General features: G+C 49.9%; 1 long non-coding RNA gene across 1 annotated transcript in view; it reads left to right on the top strand.

Annotated features, from left to right (window-relative positions):
- The first annotated feature begins 4,172 nt into the window (after nt 1-4,172).
- LOC137538296 (uncharacterized) overlaps nt 4,173-8,533 on the top strand; it is a 29,830-nt gene continuing 25,469 nt past the window's right edge. The window contains exon 1 of the long non-coding RNA XR_011024741.1: nt 4,173-4,243. This is a non-coding gene — a long non-coding RNA (uncharacterized lncRNA). The remainder of the gene's footprint in view (nt 4,244-8,533) is intronic.

The raw sequence follows: 8,533 nt of genomic DNA, 5'->3' as shown, positions 1-8,533 counted from the left end.
ATCCCCCATGCATGGCAGCATTGTGCAGTATGGTGATATCGGTACTGCGCATGCACAGAACACTCCCAGGAACAGGAGCACGATCACGGTGCTCAAAGCTCGGGGTGTGCATGCACAGTAGCCTGCGTCTGGCCAAGACCCATCAGCTTTGAGGGGGTTGCCGCTGTAGGGAGCTGCAAGAAGCCCCAGGCAATTTAAACTGCTTTTTTTTACATGTACAGTGGGTTGCAAAAGTATTCGGCCCCCTTGAAGTTTTCCACATTTTGTCATATTACTGCCACAAACATGAATCAATTTTATTGGAATTCCACATGAAAGACCAACACAAAGTGGTGTACACATGAGAAGTGGAATGAAAACGTATACATCATTCCAAACATTTTTTACAAATAAATAACTGCAAAGTGGTGTGTGCATAATTATTCGGCCCCCTTTGATCTGAGTGCAGTCAGTTGCCTATAGACATTGCCTGATGAGTGCTAATGACTAAATAGAGTGCACCTGTGTGTAATCTAATGTCAGTACAAACACAGCTGCTCTGTGAGGGCCTCAGAGGTTGTCTGAGAGAATATTGGGAGCAACAACACCATGAAGTCCAAAGAACACACAAGACAGGTCAGGGATCAAGTTATTGAGAAATTTAAAGGAGGCTTAGGCTACAAAAAGATTTCCAAAGCCTTAGACATCCCACGGAGCACTGTTCAAGCGATCATTCAGAAATGGAAGGAGTATGGCACAACTGTACACCTACCAAGAGAAGGCTATCCACCTAAACTCACAGGCCGAACAAGGAGAGAGCTGATCAGAAATCCAGTCAAGAGGCCAATGGTGACTCTGGACGAGCTGCAGAGATCTACAGCCCAGGTGGGAGACTCTGTCCATAGGACAACTATTAGTCATGCACTGTACAAAGTTGGCCTTTATGGAAGAGTGCCAAGAAGAAAGCCATTGTTAACAGAAAGCATAAGAAGTCCCGTTTGCAGTTTGCCACAAGCCATGTGGGGGACATGGCAACCATGTGGAAGAAGGTGCTCTGGTCAGATGAGACCAAAATGGAACTTTTTGGCCAAAATGCAAAATGCTATGTGTGGCAAAAAACTAACACTGCACATCAATCTGAACACACCATCCCCACTGTCAAATATGGTGGTGGCAGAATCATGCATCTCTTCAGCAGGGACAGGGAACCTGGTCGGAGTTGATGGGAAGATGGATGGAGCCAAATACAGGGCAAACTTGGAAGAAAACCTCTTGGAGACTGCAAAAGACTTGAGACTGGGGCGGAGGTTCACCTTCCAGCAGGACAATGACCCTAAACATAAAGCCAGGGTAACAATGGAATGGTTTAAAACAAAACATATCTATGTGTTAGAATGGCCCAGTCACAGGGGCGTAGCAATAGAGGTCGCAGCGGTCGCATGCGCGACTGGGCCCGGCTCCTGAAGAGGCGGGGGAGGGGCCCGGGGGGGCCCATGTCTTTTTATAGTGCGGCCCGTGCGCCGTGCACGCTATTGGGAAGGGGGGAGCCGCAGCTGCGGGGAGAGCAGCCCGACCTCTCCCTCCCTTCCTCTCCCCGGGCCCCCCCCCTTCAGATGCAGAGTGACGCGCACGGAAGCGCTGTAGGCTGAAACTCACCTCCGTCCCTGCGTTCCAAGCGCCGCTGATCTCCTCTCGCTGTATAGATGTTGTTACACACTGCTTCCGGCTAAACAGGAAGCAGTGTGTAACAACATCTATACAGAGCGGGAGGAGAGGAGACCAGCGGCGCAGGGACGGAGGTGAGTTCTGCACTCTGCATTTGAAGGGGGGGGGGGCCCGGGGAGAGGAAGGGAGGGAGAGGTCGGGCTGCTCTCCCTGCAGCTGCGGCTCCCCCCTTCATTATGGGGGGGGGGACCTACCTACCTACCTACCTACCTACCTACCTAATCCTGGGGGGCAGCTACCTACCTATCCTGGGGGGGGCAGCTACCTAATCTAACCTATCCTGGGGGGCAGCTACCTACCTAACCTATCATGGGAGGCAGCTACCTACCTAACCTATCCTGGGGGGGCAGCTACCTACCTAACCTATCCTGGGGGGGGGCAGCTACCTACCTAACCTATCCTGGGGGGCAGCTACCCACCTAACCTATCTGGGGGGGGGGGCAGCTACCTAATCTAACCTATCCTGGGGGGCAGCTACCTAATCTAACCTATCCTGGGGGGCAGCTACCTAATCTATAATGGGGGGCAGCTACCTACTCTAACCTATTCTGGGGGGCAGCTACCTACTCTAACCTATCCTGGGGGGCAGCTACCTACTCTAACCTATCCTGGGGGCAGCTACCTACTCTAACCTATCCTGGGGGCAGCTACCTAATCTAACCTATCCTGGGGGCAGCTACCTAATCTAACCTATCCTGGGGGAAAGCTACCTAATCTATCCTGGGGGGCAGCTACCTAACCTATACTGGGGGGCACCTACCTCATCTAACCTATACTAGGGGGCAGCTAGCTCATCTAACCTATACTGGGGGGCACCTACCTATCTAACCTATACTGGGGGGCACCTACCTAACCTATACTGGGGGGGGGGGCAGCTACTTGTCTAACCTGGGGGCACTTACTTGTCTAACCTATATTGGAGGCACCTACCTAACTAACCTATACTGGGGGCACCTACCTATCTAACCTATGCTGGGGACAACTATTCTGGCTACCTATATTAGAGGCACCCACCTAGCTAACCTGTACTGGGGGCACCTATCTATCTAACCTATACCGGCGGCGCCTGCCTATCTAACCTATACTGGGGGCAACTATACTGGCTACTTATGCTGGAGGCACCTACCTGGCTAACCTATACCAGGGGCAACTATACTGGCTTACCTATGCCTGGCTACCTATACTGGGGGGACCTATAGCTGGCTATAGGGATTTGGATATGTGTGTGCGTCGGGTGTTGCCGGGGGAGGGGGGCTGTTGTTGCCGTGGGGGGGGGCCACATCCAGATTCTACATCGGGGCCCAGAGGTTTGTAGCTACGCCACTGCCCAGTCAAAGTCCAGATCTAAATCCAATCGAGAATCTGTGGCAAGATCTGAAAACTGCTGTTCACAAACGCTGTCCATTTAATCTGACTGAGCTGGAGCTGTTTTGCAAAGAAGAATGGGCAAGGATTTCAGTCTCTAGATGTGCAAAGCTGGTAGAGACATACCCTAAAAGACTGGCAGCTGTAATTGCAGCAAAAGGTGGTTCTACAAAGTATTGACTCAGGGGGCCGAATAATTACGCACACCCCACTTTGCAGTTATTTATTTAAAAAAAAAAATGTTTGGAATGATGTATGATTTTCGATCCACTTCTCACGTGTACACCACTTTGTATTAGTCTTTCACGTGAAATTCCAATAAAATTGATGCATGTTTGTGGCAGTAATGTGACAAAATGTGGAAAACTTCAAGGGGGCCGAATACTTTTGCAACCCACTGTATGTTACCCTTAACCACTTAACCACTTACCGACCAGCCAACGCCGATAGGCGGCGGCTGGTCGCAGTGGTGTTTCCATGGAGCGGCCGTTTCCTGTCAGTTCACGGAGGGAGTCTCCATGAACAGCCTGCGAGCCTCCGATCGCGGCTCGCAGGCGAAATGTAAACACCCGGGGAAGAAATCTGATTGGCCCGGGGATCTCCGGCATCTTATATGTTACATAAAGAAGGAAGGCAGCCAGGGCCGGATTTCTGGGCAGGCCTCCAAGGCCGGTTCCTAGGGCGGGGAATTCTTGGGGCGACTGGGAAGCCACTTATCCACCTGTCACCTCTCCTTCATGCAGCCGCCCGCATTGCTTTGCACATTGCAGCATGTTGTGTGTGTGCGCAGCGGGCGGCTAATGCGGAACGCCAGGGAAGTTAACTTAGCAGCGGATCAGCTGATCAGAGCAGGCAGCGGCAGCATAGGATCAAGTGCTGCACGGAAGTCTCACCACGCCGCTGGGGCAGACATAGGACACACATGTCAGAAACTCCAGGGCGCAGGCAGAGAAGGAGACAGACCTCTGTGCACAGCAGAACTCATCAGGAAGGCCACAGAACGTTTGTGTATACACTCCCCCCTCCCTCCTTTGAGTCCTGACAGCAAAGCACGGGGGAGGGAGAGAGTGCTGAAGTCACCCGGACTGCACGTGGGGAGAAAGCTGAAGCAAGACACTGTACAGAATAGAGATCAGGAAGGGTGCCTTCTGCTGCAGATTGACTTCAAACCTGTGTAAGTACCTGGTCCTGAACTCCCTCCAGGAAGCAGCATTAGATGGTGACTCTTTTGTTCCCTCCACCCACCATAGAGGCACTACAGCTTCCAGCTTGCTCAGCTATACAGAGGCACTACAGCTCCCAGAATGCCCACTTTAGCCTGCTCCCCTCCATAGAGGCACTACAGCTTCCAGCTTGCTCAGCTATACAGAGGCACTACAGCTCCCAGAATGCCCACTTTAGCCTGCTCCCCTCCATAGAGGCACTACAGCTTCTAGCATGCCCAGGTCTATAGAGGCAGTACAGCTCCCAGCATTCCCCATCTCTGTAGAGGCACTATAGCTCCCAGCATGCCCACCTTTATAGAGGCACTATAGCTCCCAGCTTCCCCACCTATACAGAGGCACTATAGCTTCCAGAATGCCCACCTATATGGAGGCTTCACCCCTTAAATAGAGGCACTACAGCTCCTAGCATGCCCAGGTCTATAGAGGCAGTACAGCTCCCAGCATTCCCCATCTCTGTAGAGGCACTATAGCTCCCAGCATGCCCACCTTTATAGAGGCACTACAGCTCCCAGCTTCCCCACCTATACAGAGGCACTATAGCTTCCAGAATGCCCACCTATATGGAGGCTTCCCCCCTCCATAGAGGCACTACAGCTCCTAGCATGCCCACGTCTATAGAGGCAGTACAGCTCCCAGCATTCCCCATCTCTGTAGAGGCACTATAGCTCCCAGCATGCCCACCTCTGTAGAGGCACTATAGCTCCCAGCATGCCCACCTCTGTAGAGGCACTATAGCTCCCAGCATGCCCACATTTATAGAGGCACTACAGCTCCTAGCATGCCCCTCTTCACTCTGTGTATAGTCATCATTGACGCCTTTGCAGAGTATTTGCAGCGGAGTGCCCTCGTCTGTCCAGCTGATACACACCTCTGGGTGCCTCCGGCTTCATCCACACAGATGCCTCATCTCCATGGCCCAGTGGCACATAAGTATGTACATGCCGCCAGGTCATGGAGATGAGGCATCCACAAGGATGATGCACGCAGACTGAAGGAGGAGCATGCCGATTGGACAGGTGAGTGCACCTTGCTGTGAATACTGTGCAGGGGCACCGTGGACCACTATACACATTGGGGGGTTAGGGTCGGCAGCCTGCTCTTAAGCCCTGGGGACACCCCAATACTATGAGGGGAATGCTGGGAGCTGTGGTGCCTCTATGGAGAGGTGGAGCATGCTGGGAACTGAAAACTGAAGAAAGGCAAGTTCCGGGCACCAGATGCGTTGCAAATAACACCACTTTAATTCATCCCACCAAACAAATACATAGCACGGCTGGTCTGACAGCTGTTTCACAAAAAACTCGCTTCCTTTGCGAAACAGCTGTCAGACCAGCCGTGCTATGTATTTGTTTGGTGGGATGAAATAAAGTGGAGTTATTTGCAACGCATCTGGTGCCCGGAACTTGCCTTTCTTCAGGTTTGAGTGGAATCTTCTAACCGGAGGCACAGTGAGTTATTCACCAGGACACCACCATAGGCTGTCATGTGCATCTAGTGCCATTTTTTTTTCTCTTTAAAAGCTGCATGCTGGGAACTGTTGTGCTTCTATGGAGGGGCAAACTGGAAGCTGTGGTGCTTCTGTAGGTGGGGGGTGCACATGCTGGGGGCTGCTTGCCCCTATGGAAACGAGCCCTGGCTAGCCCTTCAATTGTTACCATCCCCTACCCTGGCTGACCTATTTACCCTGAACACCCCCTCAGTTCTGACCGCCCTTCTCTATCTTCTCTATCCTTTCTTACCTCATTCCAGCCTGACTGATCTCTCCTAACCATGACCACCTCTTCAGTTTTAACTGCCCTTCACTTACCTTACACCAAATCTTCTGTCCCTAATGCCTGGTGTGCACGATGAGATTTTCTGGCACATGTACTGTGAAATCGATTATTTCCAACATGTCCAATCTAATTTCCGATTGATCTTCAATAGAAGTAAAGAAATAATCGATCAGAAATCATATTGGAAATCAATCTGACAGGAAATCTGCCAGAAAATCTTATTGTGTCTGCCAGGCGTTAGTTCTGTCCCTCTGCATACACCTCCTCTAGTTGACCTTCCTCAGTTATAACTGCCTTCTTCCATACACATGCACACACACACATACACAGTTGCAGTGCTGGGACCCTTTCTGGTCCAATAGGTTTCTTAAGTGTGCAAGCAGGACTGTGGCCAAGCGTATCTGTACTGGGCATGTGCAAATAAGGTTTGCATATGCTCAGTAAAATGAAATGCTTGTGCATGGAGGTAAAAAGCAGTACACAATGCCTTAGTTCTACTGAGAATGCGGCACCTTTACTTGTACATGCCCAGTATGGACACACTCACCTACAGCCAAGCTCGAACACTGCAGAAACCCATTTGACCAGAGAGGGACCCAGTGCTGAAATGGTGGGGTGTAATATGATTTCTACAGTAGCTTCAGTTAAAGTTTTGTGTTTGCTGGGGGAAAAAGTTTGTGTGTGTGGTTGGTAAGGATGCTGTTGGGGGGGGGCGGATGATGACAGCGGGCCTTGGGCGCCAAAAAGTAGAAATCCGGCCCTGAAGGCAGCACCAGTATGATATCAATATTACAAGCTCAAAAGGAATATTCCAAAATAATGACAGCGTGTGCAGAAAGGATATAAATCTGAACTACATGTAACCAAAAAAAAAAGGAGAATATACTAATAAAACCGCACCACACCAAAATGTCCAAATATGAACCCTATCTGAGGCGGTACAGGACGGATCGCTGTCCTGTACCGCCTATCTTGGGCAGGAGAGGGAGGGGGGATAGCGCTGCGAGGGGGGTTTTGAGGAGCCCCCCCTGCTAGGCGAAAGTGAGCGGTGGCGATCAGACCCCCCCCAGCAGGACATTTCCCTAGTGGGAAAAAAAGGGGGGAAGTCTGATCACCCTGCCTGCCACATGATCTGTGCTGGGGGCTGAAGATCATTCAAAATTCCTGCGGTCCTTAAGTGGATAAAGTTCACTTTTTATAAAACCCATGTTTAAAAAACAATACCATCCCAAGCCCTTTGTGAATTCCTGCAATGAAATTGCAGGTCACAGGCATGCTTTTGGGCCTCCATTTTTAATAGTCACACAATCAGGACATTTTTTTACTAATCTGGAGTCATTGCTGCTTTGTGTTGGAGTAACCTCAATGTTTTCACAGTACACAATTAGCAAGGGGGAAGCAACATTCATAGTTTACTGATGTAATTAGTGGGATTCTTTTATTTATCACATCCTGGAGTCCTCCTTTAAGAATACATTTTATGCAGCTATTTTTAATTAAGCTAAAAATAAAATAAGAGATGTTATCTCCAAACTCCCCAAAACAAATATTTTCCTTTTCCCTTCTAGCTGAGAAAAGTTATTAGTTTTCTCTTGTTTTGTTGTCCTCCGTAGACTGCTCGTTCTGTATTTTTTATGCAAAGTTAAGTGTTCACTGAAAGTAAATAAATATTTTAGGCTAGCCTGGTGAAGTGCATCAGATCTGGAGATCTGCATACTCTGGTGTTTTGTCTTCCTGCGAGCGATGATTTGATTCCGCAATGTTTTATTAACTACATGCCAAACAATAGTCTGCCGGTGACATCTGATACTTTTGAAAATGAAGACAACCGCTGGTTGTGCAGTAATGCAGCCAGGGCAGCCATCAGGGGGGTACAAGAGGGACAGTAGTATGGGGCCCAGAAATGGTCTGGGGCCCAAAGAGTGGCAGTGCCACTCGAGCCTATGCTGGCTATTCTACAGTGGCATAACAGGAGTTGTGTGGTCATCTCCCTCTTCCCTGCTGCGTGATTGATGAACACGCCTCAATGCAGGGGGAGGGTGTTATGGGCGACAGGCAAGTTGCTTTGACTCTACCCCACATACTGTAACTCTACCCCCACCCAATCTACCTATCAGATTGTTATTTGGCATTAGGGGGCCCTGTAGGTTTGCCAAGTATGGGGCCCAGAAAATTCTGATGGCGGCACTGAATGCAGCCATAATATACAACCTGGGGAGCCATGCCAATCTTTTATCTGTCGCTACATTTACATTTCAGGTTTCTGGCTCCAGGAGAATGCAAAACTCTGAATATGAGGCCGGCTAGCGAGAGCAGGGTCCATAAATACAACGTGTCAAAGGTTGGCTCCGATACTGTATATTGATTCTGGATGGAGTCTGTGTTATTTATTAAAATGGGTGCTTAGTGCTGCTTCCACAAGGCTTTTGAGCATCAAAGTCTTAAAGTGCTAGTATACTTCTA

The sequence above is a fragment of the Hyperolius riggenbachi genome, chromosome 11, assembly GCF_040937935.1.
Source record: "Hyperolius riggenbachi isolate aHypRig1 chromosome 11, aHypRig1.pri, whole genome shotgun sequence".
Taxonomy (NCBI): Eukaryota; Metazoa; Chordata; class Amphibia; order Anura; family Hyperoliidae; genus Hyperolius; species Hyperolius riggenbachi.
The sequence above is the reverse complement of the archived record's forward strand: the minus strand, read 5'-3'. Positions and strand labels throughout refer to the sequence as shown.